This window comes from Bacillus rossius, chromosome 1, assembly GCF_032445375.1.
Source record: "Bacillus rossius redtenbacheri isolate Brsri chromosome 1, Brsri_v3, whole genome shotgun sequence".
NCBI lineage: Eukaryota > Metazoa > Arthropoda > Insecta > Phasmatodea > Bacillidae > Bacillus > Bacillus rossius.
This window is the reverse complement of record NC_086330.1, coordinates 72,339,129-72,351,450: the sequence shown is the minus strand read 5'-3', so window position 1 is coordinate 72,351,450 and position 12,322 is coordinate 72,339,129. Positions and strand designations below refer to the sequence as shown.

At 42.8% G+C, this 12,322-nt stretch overlaps 1 protein-coding gene across 1 annotated transcript in view; it reads right to left on the bottom strand.

Annotated features, from left to right (window-relative positions):
* Positions 1-11,863, bottom strand: part of LOC134537638 (carbohydrate sulfotransferase 5) — a 136,094-nt gene extending 124,231 nt beyond the window's left edge. The window contains exon 1 of the mRNA XM_063378306.1: positions 11,814-11,863. The gene's annotated coding sequence lies outside the window, so the exon portion shown is untranslated. The remainder of the gene's footprint in view (positions 1-11,813) is intronic.
* Between the last annotated feature and the right edge of the window lie 459 nt (positions 11,864-12,322).

The window sequence follows — 12,322 nt, the reverse complement described above, 5'->3', positions numbered from 1 at the left end:
TCTAATAGCAGGTACCTTGGTGGCCGCGGGAGCTGACAAGCGGCGCGACTGTCGTGGGGAAGTGGCCGGGGTCCGTTGGCGCTGAAACTCCCGCATACGTCACCGTCAGGTAGCACCGGTCGGTAGCCCGCTTTATCTGGACGTGACCTTACACAGTAAGCATGTTGTGCTATTCGAGCGAAGTAAAACCCTTTACCTATTTGACTTCTAATTTTCATAAAACTGAGTGGCTAGACAAAAACTTAAAATGAAATCTTGATTATTTTATTTTAATTTTTTTATTGACTTCACATTTTTTCCCCTTTAACAAAATTTAAAAAAATTGTTTAGTGAAAAATAATGTTAAAAGTAAACAATTGCGCTAATTAGCATAGTTAAGTAAAAACTAAAAAAAAACTAGAATACCTTTAAGAAAAAACTTTACCATTACAAACATTTGTTGAAATACTTTTTACTAACGGCCAACTCACCAATTTTATAACAGTTAATTTTTTTATTTCAAAACATTTGTTATTATTGTTTAATGAATTTAGCAGCCAGAATTTAAAAAAAAAATTGTCCTTCTTAGATTAATTTCATTGAGATTATCATACTTTGAGATTACTATCATACCTACTGAGCGTTTCCGTTCAGTAACACACGTTCTTACAGAATTTCTTAAAGAAATTTCTTAACATTCAGAGTTTGCTTGGATTGTATCCAGAAAGGAAATAAATCTTGAACAAAAATAAACATGATTTCGTTTTTTCTAACCCAAATCCACTGCCAGTCCTTTCGTTTTTTTTCCTGTCTGCGATGTTATTACTACCCTGATATATTTCAATACATTGTTACATTTTTACAGCATGAGATACGGACATTTGTTCATTGACTTGTGCCTCAGAAGAGCTATACAATAATTCACCTCTCGATGTTTGAACAATTACTACACCTTGATGTGGCGTGTTAACCTGGAAACCCTTCTGTCAACTACAACGGTTTACTTTACTTTCATGATTATATATATTATAGATAAACGATTTATCGGTTAATTTGTATGAAGCAAAACAATGAATTTTAATCGAAGGAAAGTTAAATAATCACTTACTAATTAAGTGAAACACAGGAGATTTTCTCACAACGAAGATAACGAAATAAAATAGACAGCGCACATAATAAGATACAATGTAAGTATTTTTTATCCAAGCGATTAATATATAACTCTAACCCCTATCTGAATAACTAACCAATATTTGTGATTGTAATTAATTGTAAACTAGCACAATTACCCAACTAAAAACAAATGCATGGAAGGTTGGCAAATATGAGAAGTCTCGATACGCGATCTTCGAGCACTGTGAATCATATCACGTCATTCCTTAACACCAAAGCTGGCACTGTTTAAATTACTAGCCATCCACGCGTCAACCAAGTGGAAGTGTTGGCGCTGTTTCCCATCAAGCCACTCACGAATGAGTGTTGTGATACAACATCACATTACGAGGGGCATGTGTAGGACCATGCAGATTTCGCGAAAAGATTTTGAGACTAGCTGAAAGTTAAAACACTGTAGCATCGTCTGTGTTTCGTGATTGGGTGGGTTTCTCCCAGATACATATCGATTGTAACAACACCAATCACAGTAATTCAGTGCGGAAGCAAACGCGTCTTGAATGGCTGGGCCAAATAAGGCAACGACTTCTCTCGCAGACGGCCGCCAATCACAAGGAAGAAACCACAGGTGGGGGTATACCTTGTTGCAGTCTAATGGTGTGCGAAAAATGCCTGCCCCTAGGCATGTGTTTCACGCGAGAGAAAAAAACTGATCGCTCATTATACTGCAACAAGGCATGCCCACGCTAGCGATTGGCAATCGGCAGCCGTCTGTAAGAGAAGCCATTGCCCTATTTGGCCGGGCCATTCAGGACGCGTTTGCTTCCGCACTGGACGGCTGTGACACGTGTTCTGGCAGTAGACATGCACCGGAAATAAACCCAGCCAACCACAGAACACAGATAATGCTACAACTGAGATACAGCTGGTCTGTAAATCTTTCCTAATACATGACCCTATAAATTGCCATTTAATGTGGACGTGAAAAATTCACGTTTCAATCACCTCTGGGATCGACCCCATAGTACTCTACATACCGGGCAGATGTCAGCTGTTCGTTGGTTGCTGACTCGAAAAATTTCTGTTCTAGGTCACCCGAGATTCGATTCTTCTTTGTCTAAGGTTTCCTCATTGGCTCACAGTTCACCCACCACCTTAACTTGCGGACCAATCACTGAAGCAGAAATACGGTAAAAGTGAATTTTAAGCTGTCTCGAAACTAAACCACGGATATTTCCTGTCTTCGCCAGTTACGTAAGCTGGCAACTAAAGCCGCCAATACCACACTGCGCGGGCAGGAAACCCGTCGTAGGAACTGTGTCCTTGGCAGTGACGTCATCAGGCCCTCGGTGCCCTAGAGACCCCGCCCCCTTCCCGCGGTCAACACAGCGGCACGTGCTCAAGCGAACTGTGCTACGAGTGTACGTGCGCAGAAACAACAATTATAAGTCACACTGTAAAGAAATTGTAAATTTACACATCTAGTGTTTTTTTTTTTTTTTTTTTACATTTTTCGACGTTTTATTCGGAAAAAACACATACAATTAGTTTAATTCTACACATTCCTTGTGTAAATTTACAACTATTTTGTGTTATTTTACACACAAAATATCCTTGTAAAAGTACACCAACATGAAGTAACATAACACATTAAGTTGTGATAATAATACACCGACCTGGTTTGTATAATTTTGCACTATAAAAAGTGCAAATTCACTCAATTGTTTTCCGGTGAGCCTGTCAGGCAACATTCCTTGTGTGCTTTTTCAATTTAATCGTGTAATTTTACACCTAATGTCGGTAACATTCTTCATATTTAATTTTGATAAAAAAAAAACTGAGTTGCATTGTAAATCAACGACTGTTTTGATGGTTTGAAACCCAAAATGTTCAAGAAAAATTATGCTACCATCAAGTAAAATAACACTTGGTTTTGTGATGATAAAACACATAACTGGCGTGTGTAATCTTACACATGTGTTATACTTTTTAGACACTATAAACAAGTGTTATTTTACTTACTTGTATCCCCATGTGCCTACACTGAAAAAAAAAAGTATTCCACCTTTGAAGTAGGGGCAATTTTACACGTAATTTTGGGTAAGTTATGAAAAATCATTGTGTATAATTAAAAAAAAAAAAAAAATATTATTGGTTTATATAGATTATTTAATGTCATACGTTTCATTTGATTGTGTGTTGGGCGCGAGCAAGCGAGTAACCGAGACGTCCACCTCGTGCTGCAGGAGCGGCTTCTGGCGGAGTTTCGCGCGGTCGAGTGCGGCGGTGCGCGACGAGGCAATGTCCGTCACGCGGGAAAATACGATACGCGTAACCTTGACTTCACGACCACGTGCCACTGATATTCACCAATGTCTAGAAAATGTATTACGTGTAACTGAAGATGCCATTGAAGCGTTACAACTTGACGGCTATTTGAACTGTGTCTTGGTATGTCTCGTATGCGCGCGGACAAAGTGTTGCAAGAGACGGGAGGATCTCCACAGCTACTGGCGTCATCGGGTGAAGCCATCCAGGTGAAGACAGAAAGAGAATTATCGAACCAAAAGTTAGTCCGTGTTGAGAATCTACCGGTAGAAATTGAACAACCTTCGTATCAGTGAAAAGTTGGCGACGTCCGGTACAACAATCTCTCTGCAGGATGAATGCTGGAATATGAACTACACATACAGGATGAAGAGAGGCGTCCGGCTAGTTAAAATGACTCTACAAAAGTGTATTCCCTCCTACCTGCATGTCGACGGTCACAGAGCTTTCGTGACGTGTGAACATCAACCGAAAACGTGCAGTGTTTGTGACGAGGCAGGTCATTTCCGGGCAGACTGCCCTCAGGTGACGGGGCTGAAGCAGTGCGCCATCTTAGGCCTTGGCAACTGCAGAAGGACAAAACTAATAAGTAACGCAGAAGAGATGTTAACACCCACCATCACGCGGGAACCCCGTATAATGAAAATGAATATCCTACGCTTCCACAGGTCGGCAAAGAACCTACACAGTTACACATACAGCGGGCATTAGCAACGGAAGAAGAAAATGTTCATATATCGACACGTCTGCCAGGCGCTTTTAAGAACAGGATTAGCTCAGACACAACTACACCCGGAGGAAGACACGGCAATAACCAGCATGGAAACCACACGCCAACAGGGATCACGAGTGGATGACGGCTTGGCGCACGAGAAGAATGCCGAAGCCGCCAGTGAGGATCGCAGTGGCGCCGCGTCGGCAGGCTCACTGGAAGTGTCGACACATGATGCAACTAGCCGTACTTCGGGCGAGGCAGGTCCGCAGGCTGTTCCCGGGTGGGAAACGGCCGGCCTTATATCGCAGCCAGCGCACAGCGAGAACACACTGCCGCGACGAACTGGACACACTGACTCCGTCGAGCGCGGAACAGATAGAGACAGACTGTCAGCCCCACGGAACCAGTCGGGAAACACCCTGAGCTGAGCTAACTTCAGACATGTGCGACAAGAAGATAGAGCTACCTGCAGCGATGCACCAAGAAGCGTCACTGGGGACGGCGGTGACGTCACTCCAGGAACCTGCCCCGGACCAGGGAGCGGCAGCGCAGCCGGTCTCAGCGGCCACTGGCGACATCCCGGATACGAGCCGACAACAGCCGGACAAGGATACGCCAGGTGAGAGTGGTGAGGAGGGGACCAGCGACCGGCTGAGTGGCCAACATCGCGGCAGTCAGAAAGTGAAAGCGAGTGCTAGCCGTCCATGGAGCCTTCGTGTGAGTGGGCTGAAATCCCTGTAAATAGCGAAATGGGCCATTAATACAGTGAAAAGTCGCAAAAGTAATAATAAAAAGTAATAATAAAATAAACTATTATTACAATATCAGCTCATACTGTAGCAACTCTTAACTTATGCTGAGTATCAGCGAGCGCGAAAGTAGCCGAATTAGAAAGAATTATGAACCAGAATACGATCGACATTTTGCTCATTTTAGAAATCGTACCAGAAATAATAAATAAATTCCACAACTATAATATGTATGCAAATATTAGTTCAAATGCAGGGGGGACTACAATCGTTACGAGATCGAGGTTCGAACTGGAAAACCTACACCGTCATCCTAACGGCCGTATAATGTCTGGAGATTTATGATCTCAGAATTATAAACATTTATGCTCCCTCACGGTCGCAAGGAAGGCGGGAACGGGATTTGCTGTAAAACACTGACATTGTGCCGTTCCTACAATGTGCCAATCAACGCCTTGTGCTCGGAGGGGACTTCAATTGCATTATAGACCACTGAGATCACGTCGGCGGAGTTTACCCTGTTAATATGACGCTGCAAAATTTACTTCGAAAACTACATCTAGAAGACGTCATCACTGTTTTGCACAACACACACCACTATACCTTTGCCACCACAAACAGTAGAACAAGGCTTGACAGGCTTTACGTATGGGAAAGCCATAAAACAGACGTAACTTCATATTTACACTTCCCATGTCTATAAATGATCGCCACATGGTTATCATTCACTATCTAGCATTTAATAAGGTCGGGCACAGAGGGGAAGGATTATGGAAATTAAATACGAAGCTTTTGAATGACCCTGGAATTAAAGATGACTTCCGGAGAAGCTGGGATACATGGCGAAACCGGCAGATTAGCTACGCAAATATCGGGTTGTGGTGGGAACACTGCATCAAGCCAATTATGCGACGTTTCTTTCATATTCACGCGAGAAACATTGCGGAGCAAAATCGTAATGTTAAATGAGTTGCAGGAAAAAAAAAACATGGACACGAGGGATTAGATCAAATGCGAAAAGTGAAGCGGAAAATTATGAATATGCAGTGTCAGAACTTAAGTGACAGGAAAATGCTCTTGCGTGGTCTGACAATAGACGAACGCGAGAAACTGAGTGTTTATACGAGTATTAAAGAACAACACAGGCAATATCAGTCTCCCATTACGAAAATATGTGACACTGATGGAAATGTTCATGAAAACCAACACACAATTGTCTAAGCTTTGCATACCACTATTCAAATATGTACAAAAAGGAAGATACACTCAATCAACTTATTCCCCAAGCTTTACGACACTGCGGAATGCATCTCAGTCACAAACAACAGGAACACCTGACACTACCGGTAACAAATGTAGAAATCGTGGGAATTGTAAAAAAAAAAAATTACTACCTCTTAGGAAATCACCAGGGACCGATGGCTTTGGGTATGAACTCTACATCCAATATTGGGACATAATTGGTAATTACTTTTGTGACATGGTACGTTGGATTCTGCAATTTGAAGAATTGGGTGCTTTACAAAAAGGTCTTATTGTGCTAGTGTCAAAAACGCGATCCTCAGCTAAAATAACAGACCATACACCGATAACTTTGTTAGCGACGGACTACAATATCATCACGCGTGTACTCGCCAAACGTCTTCGAAAGGTCATGGCTAGTGTGATTGGGCCCGGTCAAAACTTTGCGACACCCGGCCGCACAATTAATCATAGTCTCGGTGCGCTCAGGATTGAGCAAGTACTCGCGATAACTCGAAAAACAAACACGGCCATTATGCATTTAGACTTTGATAAGCATTTGACAGAATAAGCCATGAGTTTGTGTTAGCAGTTATGCATCATATGGGTTTTCCGGAATTGTAATTAACTGGATGAAAAGGACATTTATAGGAGCTAGGTCACGTGTACAAATTAATAGGTTTTGCACTGCTCCTATTGAAATCAACCGATCTGTCCAGCAATTGGACAAGAGCCTGTTTGTAGACCCACATGTCGAGTTACACACCATGCACTCTATGCGTGGCCGGTTAGTGGTGACAGCAAATGCGGACGATGTAACATGTGCGGAGCGTGCAACCCGAGATAATAAAAGTTATTTTGAACTGCATCGCCGAATTTCAGGTTGTCTCAAATATGCGAATCAGCAATCAAAATAGTGCGATTATCCATTTTTCAATGTCGAACGTGATGGTCACACGTCTCAGACTTTCCGCATGGTGGAGCAAATTAAAATACTGGGGGTCACCTTCAAGAACGGCACTAACCCAACAATACACGACAACTGGGAACACACAATAGCAACATGGCGAGGACGCATGACAGAATATAATACCAGGAAGTTAGACTTATTCCAACGAGTTCACGTTATTAACACCTTCAGTCTGTCCAAACTTTGGCATCTAGCGCACATCTTTCCACTACCACCAAGCCTACAAGCGCGTCTAACCATGTATGTCGGATGGTTTCTATGGAACTCATATACTTATGTTCCGCGTTCCCGTACAAAATTTTTCTTTCCTACAAGTGCTAGCGGGCTAGGAATAATTAACATTAAAGATAAGATAACTGCACTATTTACTGTCAATAAAAGTAATGCCCTTTTACGAGAAGACGAGCCAGTGAAACTATTGCAGCGTCAAGTGCTTGATGGTGTTGACAGACTCACAGCTGAGTATTGAACGGCATACCAGATCGTACACGCGATCATTCAGGATCTTCCCGAAGGCGAACATGTTACAGCAAGCCGACTCAACAAAACGCTCCAAAAGAAGAAACCTTTAATACCACTAAAGCGAGTGCTGCACTTAAATGTTAACTGGGTACAATTATGGCGGGAACTGTCCGATCCGGCATTACCTTCACACCTGCGGTCAACTGCTTATGAATTCTACAACGACATTATCCCAACGGCATACAAGAGTACGAGAGTACCAATATTTGTCACTGGAGTGGGGACATAGATATCGCGTACCACAGGGTAATATCATGTAAATATGCTAGACCATTATGGCGCTGGATAAAACTCCCCGCATTACTACGATTATGACCGTTCCAGTCGTCGACCTGCCAGATAATGATATTGTGAATAATCGATTCAAGTTGTTTCCCGTGTGCGCCAGCGCGGAGTTATGCAGTTGTGCAGTACACGTTATCTGCGACAGCGCCGCCGGACACACAGGTCTTCTTGCAACATCTCAGACTAGAGCGATGGGAACTAATTCAATAAGGTACCGTCAAACAAAGTTATGGACACAACTTATTTGGGTTTTAAGCACGGTTTGTTAGCGGTTGCATTGCACTGGAGTACTTTATAGATAGGACCGATAATTTCATTGTCATGATCCCAATGTATATGTAATATAATATATTCTGTTTCTAAAAATAAAATTTTAAAAAGTAGCACAGTGGAGAAAAAAAAAGACGGAGAAGGTCGTTGATTTCGTAGCTAGCACGAGTGAGCATCTGCGTTCATGGTTCGAGCCCACGCTAACTCACTCAGGAATTTACATTTAAATAAGTAAAACTGCTCTTCCAAACAATTTAAAATTACGTACGCATCAGTGGGTATTATATTTTTAATATTAAATAGTTAAATTACCTGCCAATGATGTGTAGAATAAATAACACCTACACAATAATACAATAACACAACAAATTTATGTTTTTTATAGATACTTGTGTAGTTTGAAATACACTTACACATGTGAAGATACAGCTGCCACTTACACCGGTGTAAGATTAAAGTGCATAAATCAGTCAATTAGTGTAACGTGTTATTTTCCACAATTGACATTTAAATATTTGCATTGTTAATTAATGCGTATGTAGTAGTGAAATGATTGTGTTTGTTCGCCAATGAAAAGCCAGCATGTAATGGTGTCGGGACCAGGTAAGCGACGCACGCCACAAAGCCCCCTCCCTGCCGCGCTGGGAGCCGGGGAGGCGGCAGTCTCTCCAGCAGCGCGCGGTAGAAGCACGACGCACATCGCACGACACCGCGAGTTAGCTACACATTTTGCATTGTTTAGTGTTAGCCTTTTGCTTAGTCACCTTAGTAGTATCTTTTTTAAAGGGTCTGCGGGCAATCGTCAATATAACAAGTGTGTCAGTGTTAATTAATTTGTTTAGTACCTGGCCTGTTCAGGTCTCGATCGAATCAACACCACTGTGCAAAATTACGTCACGACGTAACGAGACCCACGTGAGATATGTACAGCACATCGCCAACCACAAAGACTTCGTATTTTTTTTATTTGTTCTTACTGTGTGTCGACGCATCCCGAAGGCAAACAGTCGGTGAGTACTCAGTAACGACTCCTCCAGAGACTCGTGCTCTACGGTGAGTTCACGCACGGCTCTCTCCATTAACGTTAACTGGCGCCCGGCACCATTCGTCCCATGCACTACAGGCCTCACGCCCATCCTTTCCCGTGCCCCATTCCCGCACGACAGCCAGGAGGCGACACCAGACACTCGGGCCGGCCTGCGCAGTCAGGTGAGAGCATTGTAGACAGATCCTTGCCGGCTCATGAGCTGGGCTGATGCTGTCCTTTCCTCAAGATGCGACTGTGCAAGCCACGCCATGAGAGCGGCCAGGGCCAAGGAAATGTCACGGCCAGACACAGCGTCACCTGACATTTAATACAGTAGAAACATGGAGGTTGTTAGAGATTCCTGCTGTGCTTTTCATCTTCGTGTGGTTTGGAACCACAATTTTCTAATTATATATATGTATATGTATATGTATATGTGTGTGTGTGTGTGTGTGTGTGTGAGCGATTCTTTCAGTACTCGCCCAAAATATATACCTAACTTCTAACCTCTGTAACGAGCAAATTCCAAGTGTTCTCATTTTGCAAATGCACTTATGTGTAATACGCAAATCGGACACGAAATTTAAAGTAGAATTATTTAAAATAATGCAGAGTGATAAATATACGAAAATGTTTAATAACACCAGTTAAATACTATGCCTGAACAACCGGTGTTCAGCTGTCCTTGAAGATGGCTGCGACAAAGCATACCGGAACGTCACGAAAACCACTGGCGAAAAAGACGTGGCTCGACCCAGCTGCTAAAAAATAGTTAGAAACTCTGGTCGAAAAACCTTACACTGCATACAGGTCCGGGAGGCGGGTTAGAACGTGCAGAAGGAGTAATATAAACAAGAGTGGGTGGGGATTACGAATATTAATTTTGGTTTGCATGTCGTAATGTCTTGACTTCATTAGCATTCACGTCATATGCTATTATGCAGTAAAACATCAGCTAATTATGTACATCTTACAGTGGTTGGTTTTTTAAGACAATTATTTTCCCATACGGAATATTCAAATAAAAATATTAAAATTTTAATGTCTTATAACTGAATAATCTGCATAATGCTAAAGGCCTTATCACGCGATGGAAGGTTTCGCACAAGCTCCGCTAGAAGCTTCTATTAAAACCGCTAGCCAAGCCTCCATGGCTGCAGGTATAGACGTTTCTATGGAAGAAACTAACACGTAGGGTTGTGACTGGTGTAGGCCTAGCTTGTGCTGGACGAGATTGTAAACAAATGTTTCCTACTCGACGGAAATTACTTGTAAGTTCGACAGCAATGATAACTTCAGAGGAGGCAAAACTGCATGAAGAAAGTATTAATAAAGGTATTTCAGTGCGGACGAGAGAGTGGATACAAACATGATTGTGGCGGGAGATTAACATTGCTGCAATTAGATTTGGGGTTAGAATGAATTTTACGTCAAATTCGTATCGTGTGTACATGGCTTGTCGCATAATGCTGAAACTGCTTTAACAGACCACATGTTCGCCGCATTTAAAAATCAGTAATAAACCAATTAATTTTCTGTTTTTAACACTACTGGCACACTACTACTTCATTCTGATAGGCTAACATTAAAACCTTATTCGAAACCTTCCACATAAATTCAAACATAACCGAATACATAAACTTCCATGAAAACAGCCAGTGCTCTGCTAATTCTTCCACAGAACCATCCATACCAGCTGCCATGGAAGACTTTCCAAAAAAAATTCCATCTTGCGACTAGACGGATTTAAATTAAATTAAAAATATAGTGTTTGGTGACTCTTGCGCGTTCGGATTGAAATATATTTACAATCATTGTAGGTACTTTCTACACCATTGACTGTTTCCTTCTACCAGTGCCAGATAAAGCACTCGTGTTAGATGGGTCGGCTGTAGAATGCTTGGATGGGGGAAAATTGCATAAAAACCAAAATTAGGTAACTACAATTTATCTGACGATTACATCAACTAGTGCAGGCAGTTGAACTGCAGTTGGCGATATGCATGCTATGTGTGATATTAAGTGCTTTGCCCAATATTGGTATTGGGAAAATAATTATATTGTGTAAAATATATCACGTATGCTCGGAGCAGTACCGCCGAGTATAACAGTCTCGGGTGGAGTGGTGCAGAGTGCGTGTGGGGTAGATCGCGACGAAACACTTGGTACCACTGTCTTTAATTAGGTACTGCAGGAATAATATTTTTAGGCCTACTGGAGAACAGATTATGTCTCTTCTGCCATTCGCTTGTGTGGAAGGCAGTGGTCATTTCCCTCTCCTTAAAGCCGCCCTCTCTGCAGATTTGGGTTCGCTGAACCCAGTCCCAGCTCGTTCAATACTTAGGTTTGTTTTCATGTGTTCGCAAATGCAGAGTTTTCACTTCAGTTTCGTTTGTTTAATGTTGGAGAGGAGGCACGTGGGAGGTGATAAGACTGAGCGTTTGATTTAAAAATACATTACCTGACTGTGCAAGCCGGCCATTTAGGCGCTCTACGTACTGACAGGCCCCAGGTTTAAAGACGCTACTGGCAGGTGCCGCGAGGCTCTGTGTGCTGTGCAACTGCAGGCGCTGTGACGCAGTAGCGACACGCGGGTGCAGGGGAGCCACTCACCGCGAGGCCGCGCGCACAGCTCCAGACACGGGCCGCTCGCTCGCCGCAGACCGATTGGCGCCAGCGGCTCTGACAGCTGACAACAGTCGACAACAGCCGTCGCCATGGCGACCCGCGCCCATTGGCCCGCGGCGCGCACGTGCTCCGTCTACTGCGCCTGCGCAGTTCGTGTGCCCCTCCCCGCCCCCTTAACCATAGGTCCTGCTTCAATGAAGAAGCCAGAGGATTTCCGATTACTTGGGGTTTATTTGGACAGAAACAGTGAAGAGCTAAGGTCGACACCGGCACGCGCACCAAGGCAATAGCGGATGTTCAGTAGGCCTATTCTCTTTATATATATATATATATATATATATATATATATATATATATATATTAGTGCTTAAGGTACCCGGCACAAATTCGGTGTGCAGAGCTTTAGAAAAAAATCACTCGATTTGGAAACTACTCACTTGAGATATCGGATTATTATTAAGGTCTGCTTACGAAGAGTATTAATAAAGAATATG